The 16701-nt window shown below is 41.7% G+C and overlaps 1 protein-coding gene across 1 annotated transcript in view; it reads right to left on the minus strand.

Annotated features, from left to right (window-relative positions):
* ZNF804B (zinc finger protein 804B) overlaps window positions 1-16701 on the minus strand; it is a 352481-nt gene that overhangs the window by 159577 nt on the left and 176203 nt on the right. The window lies entirely within an intron of this gene.

The raw sequence follows: 16701 nt of genomic DNA on the forward strand, positions 1-16701 counted from the left end.
CATATGGCTAGAGAGAGGTTGAATTTGAATTTGAAGCTAGGCCCTAGAGGTGCAGGACTCTGTGTGCTCTATAGAGACCAGAGCCAACCGATCTCTTCTAATTACAGATAAGTCTTTTTAAAATGCTCTGTGCCAATTCTGCTCTGTTTCTGTGAAATCATTAGAGATCCTGGTGTATAACTGAGGATGGAATCTGGCCCTCTGTTTTTAGAAAATATTTCAAGGAAACACATTTCCATTACTTTGTTCTTGGTGTATGTTTACACCTCAATAAAACATTCACTGACATCCATTTTTTAAAAATCTCATTTGTTTTATGCTGCGCTAAAACATGTCTGATATGCATTGAAACGTCAGGAACATTATATGAGAGGGCATGACATCACAAGTCAATGACAATAATTCACCCTGGAAATTTGCATGGGAAAAGAACAGGACTCTCAGAACTGCAGTAGTGCTTTGCCAGCTTGTTATCGTCTCTGTTGTCACAAAGGTGTTGTGCACAGCAGTAATCAAAACATTTGAATTTACTGATTCCTTTGTCTATACAGATTGCTGTAAAAGTGCTATTTTCATTTGAGTTTGCATACAGCTATATTTTCCCCTCGTGTAAGGAAGAGGAAGGATGGTTCAGTGGTTAGGGCAGTAGCCTGGGAGTTGGTAGACCTGGCTTCAACTCCCTGTTACATCCCAGACTTCCCGTGTGACCTTATATAACTCACTTAGTCTCTCTGTGCCTCCTTTTCCCATCTGTAAAGTAGGGGTAATAGCACTTCTCTTCCTCACTGGGCTGTTGTGAGGATACATTAATGATTGTGAGGTACTCAAGTACTACAGTAATAGGGGCCATGTAAGTATCGTGGATAGAGTATCAACTCTAGGTAGAATAGGATAATAAAACCTCTTTGATTACATGCACTTACTATTTCATTGGATGGATTAAATGGACCAACACATTCCATTTTGGAGATTAAAAAATAAAGCTCAAAGCAGCAGAAATCACACAGCATTTTATAGAAATTCCCTTGAACACAGGTCGGCCCATTTACACTCACCTGTGTTTCTACTATCCAATTTTCTCATAGAAACACTGAAACAACCTAATCAAAAATGACAAATTAGTGAACCACAGGACCCTTTTCATGCTTTGACAGCCACACTGGTAGGGCAAAACAAGATATGTGCTGATTTATCACTTTATTGAATGTAGAGACACAAAATGCTGATCCTAATACTATACAAAATAAGCCATTCACCCCTTACAAGCTGTCACTCTATTTATGCATTTCCACTTTTGGATGAAACTTCTCAGTATGTAACTGGCTAAGTGTGACCCCTCTTAAAAACAGCTACTTAACACTACTAAACTTAACTTGGGCTGTATTCTCTGAAATTTGGAAATACTGGGAGCTCTAGGCTTTAATTAGTTTGAAACTGTCTCTAAGAATTCTATATTCATTTGCATTTGTAGTTAGTACATTTAAGGCCTCAACAGATGTCAGAATACAGCTGGCCAAGTTATTTGTTGTGAACAGAGTTGGCAAGGAACTGGAACTCCTATTCCATGGGAAATTCCAAAATTTAACAACAACAAAATTGCTCCAAAACCGATACAAGACATGAATTTTTGAAATTTCGCACAGAACAGGAATTCCAATTTCCATCTTAAAACAGTCAAAATGACATTTCATTTCAACTTTTTCTAAATGATTCCAAGCTCCTTGAGTTGCCCAGAGCACTGGCAGCCCAGCAGGCACGGAGCAGGACAGCTCGGGGAGCCTGCAAGTCCTGGGAGACTCAGTTCTACCCCCAACAGCAGGGGACCCCAGAAGCCTTTGAAGTCCCTGCTCAGAGGCAGTTTGCCTGGTGGGCTCCCATGGCATTGAAAAGGCTTGGAAATCTGAGGAGTCAGGTGGTCAAACCGGCAGGAAACGAAGCAGGAATCTGATGGAATTTCATTAAAGTCACCACATTCCCGCATAATGTTTCAGTTTGAACACTTGTGGCCAAAAAGTTCCAGTGGAAAAATTTTGACCATCTCTAGATAGGAATAATATTTGTTATGAATTTAGCCCATTTTATGTTTAGTGAGTCATTCATAAACCAATCCTGATTTTCTTTGACTATGTTTATTTGTAAGTATTCTTCAAATAGTTTGGATGTATATTTTTCAAATTCCAGATTGCCACAAACTGCTTCAGCTATTGATTATTTGTTATTATTTGTGATTGGTTACTGAAGTCATGTGTACTGTTTCTGATCCCTGATTAGATTAGCTGAGTTAAATGTTCTATGTATGGAAAAAACAAAGAGCAAATGGTGAATAGTACAGTTTATAGAAACACAGGGATAGACCATCATAGGCCTAAATAGGGTAACTGGGGGACAAGAAAGCCACATTTATTCCCTTGTTTTCTCCTGCTCAGATTTTGACTCAATCCACAGGAGAACAGTGGGTACTTGCCTGATACACCCACCCGGCAAGTGAGTGTGGAGACTGAGAAGAGCCCCCATTCATCCCACCCATGCAATCCCTGCCATTCACCAGCCAGGCACACCAAGGGGAGAAAGCTGCTCCTTGAAAAGTGGTTAAATCACTAGCTTCCCCTACCAGACCAAGAAGGGAGGACAGGAGGAATTGTGACTGAGTCATAACTGGAGTTGTGTCAATAATTGATTTTCTTGGTTCACTAGCCAAACAAAAATTAAACATTTTTTTTAATTTTTAGGCAAACCAAAAAAATTGATTTTATTTTATGTTGAAAAATAGTTAGTTTTCAAGGTTTTTTTAAAGATTTTTAAAAAAATAAAATTGAGATAAAATTTGAAATGAAAAGTTGTCTCAAATAAAAATATTTTGATTTTTTTCCCAAACTGTGTTTTTTTACAAAAACAAGCTGGTGAGTTTGACACAAATTTGCAGAATGTTTTGGTTGACTCAAATCTGCCTTTTTCAGTCATAATTTGTCCTCTGGTATGCTCTTTGAGCAGTACAGCTATGTGTTCCCCCTGACTCAGGGCACATTGTTTAGCCTGTACTGAATAACAAACTTAATAGATGGTTTATTAAGCCTCACGGATCCGCAGTGATCCCAAGGAGACCAGGGCCACCTGCACAAAGGCTCTCTGCCTGGGTGTTGGCTCTAGGGTACCCTGCTACTCTCTCATGTGTTCCCTAGCATCACAACTGCAGTATCACGGACTCCCCTGCTGACCTTTGTTCCAAACCATGGGAATGCCCCAACTTGGAAGCACCTGAAATAATTAATGCTGCATTAACTGTTGACTAGTATTCCTAACAGTGTCCAGGAGCTGCAAAGGAGAAGGTCCTCACACCAACATGATAAGATTGTGTGAAGGGACTGAAAAAAAGCAAGATTAAAACAGAGTTCACTTAACAACTGAAGAGGAGGCAATGGGAGGAGATGTGTTACAGAGTGACCTCATACAAGCAAAGGAAGAAATGAGTTTTGCTGAATCAGTCCATTAATTCATCTAGCATTTTCCTAACTGTGGCACCAACATGCTGTCAATGGTTTAAATAACTAGTTGACTATGGAACATTGTGAATGGGAGAGAATGCCTTCTTAACAAACACAGGCTTAAAATTCCTAAGACAGAGGTTTGATAACCTACATCATTATGTTTGCTTATACGGCTGCATATATTGTTAATCATCACAAAATGATCCAGGCCTTTTTAAAATCAATCAGTATTTGTCTCAATGGTAGTGAAGTCTACAGGTTGGCTACACCATGAATAAAGTAGTATTTCCTTTTGCTGGTTATAAGTTTAGTACATTTCAGTTCATTGACTATCTTCTTTATAACAATTCAAAATACGTAACTGACATTCCAGGTTGATGCATTTGAAAGGTGAGCTGTGATATGTTGATTCTTCAGTTTTCCTTTCCTCCAGTAAAGAATAATGAGCCAAATTCTTCAAATTGACAATTAGGAAATATTTTTCCTCTTGCATTGTCAACCAAAACTAGCACTCCTATTATTGTTTATTGAGACTTAGGTTTTAATTATAACTTCTAGTGATAATTATTGACCTTCTAAACATACTGTAAACAGACACCAGCTTTCTGTGTTCATCAAAATCCAGGAGATATGTGAAGAACATATCTTTAATATTTATGAACTGCTGTGTTTAGCTAAATGATAAAGGTACATTTTAGTGTTGTAACATTTCTTACTGCACACTATGCTACTTTTAAATACCTGCACTAAGTTACACAATTAAAGCTGAGAATTCGGAACAACGTTGGCACTTCAGACTTCTTCATGTAAATGACCCTGATGTGATACTTTTGTTAAAGAAAAACAGTCAAAATAATAACAGAAATAAGAGATAGAAAATCCCTGCTGTATAAGATCATGTCCATCCCCCTATAAGTGCAGGGATGTTTCCTATAATACATTTCTAATATGCTGCTGGGGCTAATGTTAAATATCTCCAGGCCCAAACCAGTGAGAGTTTATTCTGGTTGCATTAACTCCCCATGTAAAGGGAGTAGAGCACAGATCAGTTTTAGGTAGAAGACGCCTGGCTACCCAAGAAGCTCTGCTGCTATGGAAGAGAGAGGTTCTGGAGAGAAGCATAGAAGTGGCCTTCTTCAGTGGCTGAAGCTTTCATGGCTCACAGATGCCCGAGGTCCTTGAAGGGAGCAATTTTCTGGTACTCTGTGAGATAAACCAGTTTTTTTGTTGCTGTGCTGTGGGTTTTAACAATATGGCCCTTTATAGTTAGTTATTGTCAAGGAATATGCTCAGATAGAAGCTTCCGCAGCTTTTAAGGCAAGAAGGGGACAATTAGGATCATCTAGTCTGACCTGTTGCATAATAGATGCCATAGAACATCATCCACATCAAGTCCAATTACAACTGGTTGAACTAGAGCCCATCTTTTAGACTGACATAGAATCTTGATTTAAGGATTCCAAGTCACGGTGAATCCATTTCGCCGCTTGGCAGCCTGTTCATACATAAGAAGGCCCTACTGGGTCAGACCAAAGGTCCATTTAGCCCAGTATCCTGTCTTCCGACAGTGGCCAGTGCCAGGTGCTCCAGAGGGAATGAACAGAACACGTAATCATCAAGTGATCCATCCCCTGTCCCAGCTTCTGGCATATAGAGGCTAAGGACACCATTCCAATGGTTAATTATTCTCAGTGATAGAAATATGTGTTTTATTTCCAATTCAAAATAATCTAGCTTCAACTTCCAGCCTTTGGATCTTGTTATGTTTTTGTCTACTGGATTAAAGAGCCCTCTAGTATCATATCTTCTCATCATGCAGGTGCTTATAGATGATGAACAAGTCACCTCTTCTGCATCTCTTTGATCTCCTTGGTTCATTGAGCTCCTTAAGTCTCACTGAAAGACCTCTTTTCTAGACCTCTGACTGTTCTTGGGACTCTTCTCTGAATGCTCTCCAATGTTTCAGCATTCTTTTTAAAGGAGGGATGCCAGATCTTGCCAGACACAGTATTCTAGTAATGATCTCACCCATGCCTTACATAGCAGTAAAACTAACTCCCTCCTCCCATTTAATATCCTGTTTATACAGCTAAGAATCACATTGTACCAGCATTGTACTAGCAGCTTATTTGATAGTCCACTGTGTCCCCTAGTTTGATGTGTGCTATAGGGCAACCAGATGTCCCGATTTTATAGGGACAGTCTCAATATTCAAGACTTGTTCTTATATAGCACCTGTTACCCTCTGCCTTGTCCCAATTTTTCACCCTACTGTGCTGAAACCTTCTTCTCAGGGCCCAGCTTTTGACTACCATTCAGCCTAGCTCCTCTGACATCCAAGCCCCAACCCCAGTCTATTGGGAGATCAGAACTTTACTTTGGCAAATCTTCAGAGGTTTGCCAGACAGAGAAGCTGCCTCGATAGTAAAACAGTGAGCTGTACTTCGGCTCCAGCTCTCCTCAGAGACGTCTGTTGCTGATGGGCCTAAGGCATGGTAGGAGGGGTCAGAGAGAAGTGAAGATTTGCAGGCAAATTTGTCTGAGAAGCACAGCTTCCAGGTCTGTAATGGAGGCAGATATTCTATCTGGTAAATGGTTCACCAGAGTGAGATCCCAATCTGATTTAATCTTACCTCATCCATCAGACCAGGACTTAAAACTCCCGAAGACTGTCATGTAGCAGAGGTGGGTAGGGGAAGGACTAGAGCAGCGAGTCAGGATGGACAGAGTAGTGAGCCAGGCAGACAGCTTAAGAAAATGGAAGAAGCTGGCACTTCTAGACTATCTGTAAGCTTTTCTTTGCAGAGCTAAATTAGTTTGTGATGAACAAGGGAAATAACTCTTTTTGTGGTAAACTGAAACATTGGAGAGCTGGCCTATGTCTGAGAGTTTGTGAGGATGAATGTGTGGTAAAGTTTAGAGTTTTAGTGACTTGTCCTTTTTTTTTGAAGAAAGAAGAGAGTGGCTGTAAGGACCAAAATTTCAAAACTGATTGTTAAATGTTATTTGAAATGTTAGGGACTAATTTATCCAGATGTCATGGAAAATCTAAACTATATTCTGGTCATTAATTATAGTAGATTCAGACACTAAATTCAATCACTGAATTGTGAAAGGGACTTTAATCTTACTTCCAGAGAAAACTACCTTAACCATGCATTTACTACCACCACTATCAAAATGAAACCTACCCATACCACTCTTTGGACTTTGCTTAGTTTAAGATGTTCACACCTTGCTGAGCATTTTGTGTAGATAACACATTATGTCTGTGGTGTTAGTAATAAAGTATTTATACTGTACACATACTATGTGCACGCTGCCATCTATTTACTCTTTTCAGCTGGATGTGTGTGTGAATTACTAACAGTGGTATCCAATGCCATTCTTTGGTAATGAGAATTGTAAACAACATCTCCCTTGTCTTAGAAAATATCAACCAACAAAAAAGATACTATTATGCACAGTATTGTAGTTTCCGGGTCAGCTTTGATCTGTGCCTTGTGTTATTTTGATTTCATCCTGATTCATCTATTTTGAGTGCTACTTGATTCTATGCTTTCATGATCAATAGTCTTGCTTGTTTTCTTGTTCTTCCCCTCCCTGCCTTGTCTAGGTTCCTAATGAGCCGTTATACATTTCAGACTTGTAAAGACTGCAAGTTAGGATTGTGAGAAAGAACAATTCTGATAACAAAACAAGTTATGAGAATGAAGCAACTTGCAAAGCCTTCTGAAGAATGTCAATGACTCATCATCTAAATTATGGAACACTGCAAGAAAAAATGTGTCATTACTTTGTGTAGAGGCACAGTGTATATTAAGTTCAATCCATTTAGAAGAACATTAGGCTCTTCACTAGTGCCAGAGCATGCATATACTATGGCAACACTTTTGTATGGAATGTCCATCCAAATGTGTGGATCCTATGGGGAAAAAACAAGTCTGGAATCAGACCTGCTGCTGCAAGCACTTTTGAATATCTGCCCTAAATGCAAACACATTTACTGGATTTCCTGAGCAAGCAATCTGATGTAATACAGTGCAGAAAAGGTTAACAAACTGAATTTAGACTTTTAGATTTTGAATAAAATATTTAGACTTTGTTAGTTTGAAGTAAAGAATTTACAACAGCAGGACAGTTTGATGAGTCTAGTTTCACAGAAATAGCAGGATGTTTATCATTTGAGTGAAGGTTTGCTAGTTTCGATACCTTGAAATATGTGCACTGATGTTGCTGCCTATATTCTATTCCATGCCAAAAAAGCCTCCACCAACCCCAAACAAAACCTATCTTAGTGGTAAAATCAAGGCTAGGGTTCAGAGCCACAAAAGCAAAGAGCTTTAGAACTCAGACCCCAATCCTGTATGTGGGTTGTGCGCTGCCCTGCATGATTCTCAGTGCAAGAGTAGACCCTATGTTTGTTCATTCTCTCTCTCCATCTCACCCCACTCATTCTGGAATCAGCCCAGCTCCTGGATGTCCACATCAGGCACCCTCCCACATTTCCCTGCCCTACATTTCTATGACTTTATGTGCCAGCCAGTTTCAGACTTCCTGGTGGAGCCAGGATTGTGGGAAGCTGCCACTGTTGCATCCTGCTCCAGACAGACTTTCTACTGCCAGGAACCCACAGCCTGACAGCAATGCATTTAGCTGATAATGTTGAAGTAGTGCAATGAAAATTGCTCTAAGACAGCAGTTCTCAAACTAAGGGGAAGGTCTCCCGAGGGAGGCATGGGAATGTGTCAAGGGAGGTGTGAGCTGGGGAGGGTTTTTGGTTTTTTTTTAAGAGTTCTGGCTGTCAGCCCCGGGTAGCTGGGGCTCATGCAAAAGGGCCATGCACACCCGGGAGGTGGAAATAAAGGGGTCACCCAGAGCCCCATCACCCGGGCTCAGGATCTCCTTCCCCTGCACCCAATCCTTCACCTGGAGGCAGTGGGGCTCCAGTTAGCAGCCCCAGGGTGGCAGCGGCAGGAAAGAAACACGAGTGGCAACGGGACAGTAAGTTTGCTGTGAAAAGTGATGACAAATATCATTTTTCACATTGCCTCCCTTACTTATGAGCTGCTGCTGGCACATCCCTGCCTTCAGAGCTGGGCGCCCGGCCAGCAGCCACTACTCTCTGCTCTGCCTTCAGAGCTGGGTGCCCAGCCAGCAGCCACTACTCTCTGCTCTGCCTTCAGAGCTGGGTGCCCAGCCAGCAGCCACTACTCTCTGCTCTGCCTTCAGAGCTGGGTGCCCAGCCAGCAGCCATTACTCTCTGCTCTGCCTTCAGAGCTGGGTGCCTAGCCAGCAGCCACTACTCTCTGCTCTGCCTTCAGAGCTAGGTGCCCAGCCAGCAGCCACTACTCTCTGCTCTGCCTTCAGAGCTGGGCGCCCGGCCAGCAGCCACTACTCTCTGCTCTGCCTTCAGAGCTGGGTGCCCGGCCAGCAGCCACTACTCTCTGCTCTGCCTTCAGAACTGGGCGCCCGGCCAGCAGCCACTACTCTCTGCTCTGCCTTCAGAGCTGGGTGCCCAGCCAGCAGCCACTACTCTCTGCTCTGCCTTCAGAACTGGGTGCCCAGCCAGCAGCCAGTACTCTCTGCTCTGCCTTCAGAGCTAGGTGCCCAGCCAGCAGCCAGTACTCTCTGCTCTGTCTTCAGAGCTGGGTGCCCAGCCAGCAGCCACTACTCTCTGCTCTGCCTTCAGAGCTGGGTGCCCAGCCAGCAGCCACTACTCTCTGCTCTGCCTTCAGAGCTGGGTGCCCAGCCAGCAGCCACTACTCTCTGCTCTGCCTTCAGAACTGGGTGCCCAGCCAGCAGCCAGTACTCTCTGCTCTGCCTTCAGAGCTAGGTGCCCAGCCAGCAGCCAGTACTCTCTGCTCTGTCTTCAGAGCTGGGTGCCCAGCCAGCAGCCACTACTCTCTGCTCTGCCTTCAGAGCTGGGTGCCCAGCCAGCAGCCACTACTCTCTGCTCTGCCTTCAGAGCTGGGTGCCCAGCCAGCAGCCACTACTCTCTGCTCTGCCTTCAGAGCTGGGTGCCAGTATGTGTAACTGGGAGGGAAGGGATGTAAACAACTATAGACACAAAGAAGGGGGGGCCTGATCAACTAAGTTTGAGAACCACCACTCTAAGAAACACACATCCAGTAGCATCCCTTCTCTAAATCACATGTATAGCATATATGTTTTACTTACATAATACAAAATGCTGCAAGGTAAGGTTGTAGTTCTTGCATTTTATTGCTCTACGAAGTATGCAAGTGAAATGAACTTGAGCCATGTGCCCAGAAATTTATTGTTAGCTGCAATATTTTCTCCTCCGTGCTGCTTCTTAGTTTGCCTTCATTTGTCTTAAAAGGGAAGATAAAGAGAAGTGCCACTTTAAAGCCAGTAATTGTTTCTTAATGGCAGACACTGTCAAATTAGCCTTAGCACCCATCTAACAGAAACCTTTGATGCGATTTGCCCAACTATTAAGGCTATTAGTTGAAACTTAAAATTGATTAATTTTGCCCATTGCATTAACCTTCTCTTGCACGTTCATCAGTTTCTTATATAAAGCAAAGTAAATGCACCTTGCTGTTTAAGCATTTTAAAAACCTGAACACATGTAATCTTGTCATAAGTAGAACGGTACTAATAAGTGGGTGACTAAGACTGCCCAAGAATCTTCATCACTGGCAACTAAAGAAGTTTTGTAACAGACCATATTAGAAAATTAATTTGATATTATATAGCAAATGTAATTAGTAGCAAGCAAGTTTCATATTGCAGATATATGGGGATCTGTGGCCTATAAAGCAAAGATAAGGGGGAAAAATGTAAAGTACCAGTACCAGTGACGCAATATAGGATTTCTGTTTTAACAAAAACTTAATTTATCTAAAGCTCAGTAGACTGACATGCTAGTAGAGAAAACTCGTAACTGGAAAGTAGAAGGATACTACTACAGAAGGGAACTGGAAAACCTGGGACTATATCCAGCCATTATTTTGTAATATGGAATTTATTTGAAACCAATAGTAGCTCTGCATAAAAACCTAATGGCAGGGTATGAGTAAAACCTTGAACCTAATGAAGCTGTACAGATCAGTGTTCTGCACCAGAAAAAAAGGTACAGCTTGGATTTCCATATGAGAGCCATCTGTTCAGTTCCTTATGTGCAGATCAGGAAGATATTTCAGTGTAACACACACAAGATATCCTATCCTGAATTCAAAATTTATGTTCTTTATATTTCTTCTGTGTACACAGAAAGTTGTTTGAGATAAAGTTGCTTGAAATGTCATCTCATCTGCCTACTACAATCTCCCCAAGTTACATAGCAAAAAATAAAATGCAGATTTTAGTTTTATAAATTAAGCCTGTAGGACCAAATGTCTGTTTCATCTCGGTAATATTCAACTGGACCGTATATGCAGTGCAAGTGTTCAGGTACTGTGGTCATGAGGGGCATATAAGTACTTGATCTGCAACCCAACTATCCATCCAACCAACAGTTTGAGTTGGGTGTTGAGCCTGTGCATAGTCCAATAATGGAAACAAATTCTCTATTAAGAAATAGCAAAACTGTTCCCTATCAGGCATCACTCACAGACGGTATTTCCAAGATTTCAGCCTGATACATGTTATCCTTTACAGAAAGAGGATGTATCGTAATCACTGTACCATTCACAATCACAAAATGTCACCTTCTTAGCACCCTTTTCTCTGCTTCCTCCACTCTCTTCCTTGCTGCAATCTGTGATTAACACTTGGTGTTTCAAGAGAATACACAACCAGGTCTTGCTGTTTTGCTTTCATATTTTTCTTGTTGTTTATCTTGGTTTTTCTCTGAAATTGCTTTTGCTTCTTGGGGACTTGAGAGAAGATCTGTTTTTTAGACAGCATTTTAAAAACAACTTAGTTGGGCTTTCTGGCACTTCTGTTTGACAGAGGCAGAGAAATAAGCCAACTAATTTTTACTATCCAGTGACCCACTGCATGTAGTTGAGTAGTAACCTGTAAAAATTAATAGAGTCACGGAATTTAAACTATCAGCTGTCCCTGGTTCCAGCATAGAACTCCAGGATAAAATAAGGGGTAAGGAGGAAGTGTCTTGTGAGTTGTGCTCCTAACAGGGTTTGTTGGACAGGGAGAATTACCAGCAAAGACTGGCATGCTATGATGGTGAGTTTGAATCCTGCATTATATGGGGGAGGTCACAGCAGAGGATGTGCAGAGTCAGGGTGGAGACAAATCCTGCAAGCAGCTGCATGGCTGCTGTTGCAGGAGTTCCATGTTAGCCAGTAGGGGAAGCTGCTAGCAAGGAACTCCAGTAAATATTGTCACAGCTGTGAATACTGAGAAGAACCATCCCTGAATATTTGTGTGCCCTAGGGCGGGGGACGGGACTTTTTTCTGCTGATCACTTGTTTTACTTGTTCAAAGACAAACTGTACAAAGGAGTACCTTACTTACTCATGAACATGCTAGTTATGAGCTGAAACTGTGACGAACTTATGACTATAGGAAGAACCTGGTGGGGGGGGGCCTAAAAGACTTATCACCAACTACAGCCCTTGTCAGAATGAGGGGTTAATCTCTGGTAAGCTTATTAGCATGCACGTACATTCTTTTATTGTTCTTAATATGTTTTCCTCTGTAATTATTTTACCTTAAGAATAAATGTGCTTGCTTGGAAAGAGCTGTATGGTAATTTAACTGTAACAATTGCACTGTTTACCATCGCTGAGGAGAAGAGTAAAGCCTGACTTTGCTGGGAAGGTCACAGAACAGGCAGGGAGCTGTGCACTCTGGAAATATTCTGTTCAGGAGGAAGAGAGACATGACAGAGGAGGAGCAGACTGCCTCAAGTGGGTGCCCTTGCTGCACCACAGAAGGTGGAATACAGATGCAGTTGCCCAGAACTGTGACACTTATGGCTTAGTTTGTGGAAGGATCATAGGATTTCACTTCATATTTAAGTTTCCTGTAGGAATCCCTTTCAGGATTCTATTGTCAAGAAGTGGTGGTTTTTAGTAACAAAATGCATTAGTGGTTCTGTACGTATCACACTGGGAATGATTTTGAAGCAGTCCTGAGGGAGTCATAAGGGATTGTTTTTAGCAAATGATAGTCATAAGGGAGTCCCTTGTGCTATCACTCAAGTGTTTTAGGACTCAGTAGCAGAGAATGTAGAGGTAAAAAAAGCACTTTGGCATCAGATGTGGTACTAGCGGGAGCATAAGTAGCTGTTGGATGTGTTAAGGTAGGTGATCTACTGATTCCTTGTTCACTTTATGCTAAATGAATTTGTCAATGTGAAATAAATCTATTAACCTGCAGACTTTCATTGTTCCTTTATACAGCCCTCTGAAACGAACATGTATGTGAGGATACAGCTATTTATTAGAGCTGCTTTAGTACGTAAGACACCAGTTCTGCTGGACAGAAGATCCAGAAGAGGTTTTGAGGGGGAAGTAATGAGTATCTTGAGGAATGTCAGCAGGAAACATGCTGTTGCTACCAAAACACCAAGCCTCTATGGCACATGCACACTGGTATTTCCCAACCCCACTGTGTTCCCAAATATTTGGAAGTGCCCAAATATTCGCAAAGACATCCCATTGTTTTAAACTGATTGAGTTGTGCTCTCTGACACTGGGTTCACACCAAGTGACTGATATTTTACAAGATATACAGCAATGCTGACCTCCTGTCTACAAGGAACTCCAGTAAATAATCTCACAGCTGTGAATACTGAAAAGAACCATCCCTGAATATTTGTGTGCCCTAGGGCGGGGGACGGGACTTTTTTCTGCTGATCACTTGTTTTACTTGTTCAAAGACAAACTGTACAAAGGAGTACCTTACTTACTCATGAACATGCTAGTTATGAGCTGAAATTGTGACGAACTTATGACTATAGGAAGAACCTGGTGGGGGGGTGAAAGTCACCCTCGTGCAGAGTGCCATCTCAAGGCCTAGGCAATATGAAGTCTCACTTAAATGGCATGTAGGCCTGGTGATGGCCAGAGGTGAAATCCACCATGTAGAGGTGGAATGATCCTTTGAATAGTTATCTTCTGTAAAGTTTAAACACAACTAATTGGGGGCAGAAGGAGTCAACTTTTTATAATACAGGTCTAGGAGGCCTTTAGAAGAGAGATATCTTGTTTGAGAAGGATGAAACCTTTTTGCAGTCAGTAGAATATAAACATCACACTAAATGCCGAATACTTCTTTCTGAAGCTTTCTGAAGCAAAATGTAAAGAACAGTATTCTCCTGAAAAATTTACTGTTTGGTATTCCCTAAGTGCCTGTGAAGTCCCCTTTTCACAGGAGATATAGCTCAGAAAAGATTTATGAAAAGTGGCAGGGCAACATCAAGGCCTTAAAACCATTAATTTAAAGTGACTTTCTCCGTCATTCTCTAGTATAAAGTGCTGAGCAATCATGATTTCTTTTTACTGCTTGCTCGCAGTAATATAGTTTGTGTCATTGTACAATCACAGTTCCTTGACATTAATTATACACAACTAAGATACACTCTTTTTTTTTTATCTCAACCCCATGAGGGAAAATTGTGTGAAGAGGTACAAGATGCACTGAACAGACTAGCTGTTCTTACTGATTTTCATTTCAGCTGTGCACTTTTTTTAAACCCTGCTTTGAAAGCTTTTTCATTTTCAAAGCTGTAAAGGGCTCACTGCTACATTCAGAGCTGCTTGCTGTTGGGTGTCTTAAAATATAGGATGATAATGTAGAAAGAGAGTCCCTCAGGACTGTTTACTTCTGTGTAACTACACTTAAATGACATGGCAAGGATAACAATCTGATCTTAACCTAAAACCACAGTAATAATAAAATAGAACCATATAAGTCAGAGATGAAAAACACCTACAGTATTAGGTCAACAAGGCAGTCTCCTGCCAGTGCAGGATTGCTACATCTGGTATACTCTGCCATGTGAATTTAAACCCCTCTATATTTTTAATTATAATTTCACATTATCATGATTCACCATTATATTAACAGTAGTGAAAAAGGACAGCATATTAAACTAAAATAAATGCTAAAAATGTTTTTAGCAATGTACACAGTTAATAGGACCAAATTCTGTGCTCAGTTGGAGGTATGCAAACACATCAACTTGATTCTGATCTCGCTTGTGCCAGTCATAAACTGAAGGAACAGTATTGACTTCAGGTTTCAGAGTAGCAGCTGTGTTAGTCTGTATTCACAAAAAGAAAAGGAATACTTGTGGCACCTTAGAGACTAACAAATTTATTTGAACATAAGCTTTCGTGAGCTACAGCTCACTTCATCGGATGCATTCAGTGGAAAATACAGTGGAGAGATTTATATACATAGAGAACATGAAACAATGGGTGTTACCATACACACTGTAACGAGAGTGATCAGGTAAGGTGAGCTATTACCAGCAGGAGAGCGGGGCTGCGGGAAACCTTTTGTAGTGATAATCAAGGTGGGCCATTTCCAGCAGTTGACAAGAACGTCTGAGGAAAAAGTGGGGGTGGGGGGGGTGGGCAGGGGAATAAACATGGGGAAATAGTTTTACTTTGTGTAATGACCCATCCACTCCCAGTATCTATTCAAGCCTAACTTAATTGTATCCAGTTTGCAAATTAATTCCAATTCAGCAATCTCTCGTTGGAGTCTGTTTTTGAAGCTTTTTGTTGAAGAATTTCTACTTTTAGGTCTGTAGTCGAGTGACCAAAGAGATTGAAGTGTTCTCCAACTGGTTTTTGAATGTTAAAATTCTTGACGTCTGATTTGTGTCCATTTATTCTTTTACGTAGAGATTGTCCAGTTTGACCAATGTACGTGGCAGAGGGGCATTACTGACACATGATGGCATATATCACACTGATAGATGTGCAGGTGAACGAGCCTCTGATAGTGTGGCTGATGTGATTAGGCCCTATGATGGTGTCCCCTGAATAGATATGTGGACACAGTTGGCAACGGGCTTTGTTGCAAGGATAGGTTCCTGGGTTAGTGGTTCTGTTGTGTGGCGTGTGGTTGCTGGTGAGTATTTTCTTCAGGTTGGGGGGCTGTCTGTAAGCAAGAACTGGCCTGTCTCCCAAGATCTGTGAGAGTGATGGGTCATCCTTCAGAATAGGTTGTAGATCCTTGATGATGCGTTTGAGAGGTTTTAGTTGGGGGCTGAAGGTGATGGTTAGTGGCGTTCTGTTATTTTCTTTGTTGGGCCTGTCCTGTAGTAGGTGACTTCTGGGTACTCTTCTGGCTCTGTCAATCTGTTTCTTCACTTCAGCAGGTGGGTACTGTAGTTGTAAGAAGCTTGATAGAGATCTTGAAGGTATTTGTCTCTGTCTGAGGGGTTGGAGCAAATATGGTTCTATCGTAGAGCTTGGCTGTAGACAATGGATCGTGTGGTGTGGTCTGGATGAAAGCTGGAGGCATGTAGGTAGGAATAGCGGTCAGCAGGTTTCCGGTATAGGGTGGTATTTATGTGATCATTGCTTATTAGCACCATAGTGTCCAGGAAGTGGATCTCTTGTGTGGACTGGTCCAGGCTGAGGTTGCTGGTGGGAGGGAAATTGTTGAAATCATGGTGGAATTCCTCAAGGGCTTCTTTTCCATGGGACCAGATGATGAAGATGTCATCAATGTAGCGCAAGTAGAGTAGGGGCATTAGGGGACGAGAGCTGAGGAAGCGTTGTTCTAAGTCAGCCATAAAAATGTTGGCATACTGTGGGGCCATGCAGGTACCCATCGCAGTGCCGCTGATTTGAAGGTATACATTGTCCCCAAATGTGAAATAGTTATGGGTGAGGACAAAGTCACAAAGTTCAGCCACCAGGTTTGCCGTGACATTATCGAGGATACTGTACATTGGTCAAACTGGACAGTCTCTACGTAAAAGAATAAATGGACACAAATCAGACGTCAAGAATTTTAACATTCAAAAACCAGTTGGAGAACACTTCAATCTCTTTGGTCACTCGACTACAGACCTAAAAGTTGAAATTCTTCAACAAAAAACTTCAAAAACAGACTCCAACGAGAGACTGCTGAATTGGAATTAATTTGCAAACTGGATACAATTAAGTTAGGCTTGAATAGATACTGGGAGTGGATGGGTCATTACACAAAGTAAAACTATTTCCCCATGTTTATTCCCCCACCCACCCCCCCACTTTTTCCTCAGACGTTCTTGTCAACTGCTGGAAATGGCCCACCTTGATTATCACTACAAAAGGCT

The sequence above is a fragment of the Eretmochelys imbricata genome, chromosome 2 (assembly GCF_965152235.1).
Source record: "Eretmochelys imbricata isolate rEreImb1 chromosome 2, rEreImb1.hap1, whole genome shotgun sequence".
Lineage (NCBI taxonomy): Eukaryota > Metazoa > Chordata > Testudines > Cheloniidae > Eretmochelys > Eretmochelys imbricata.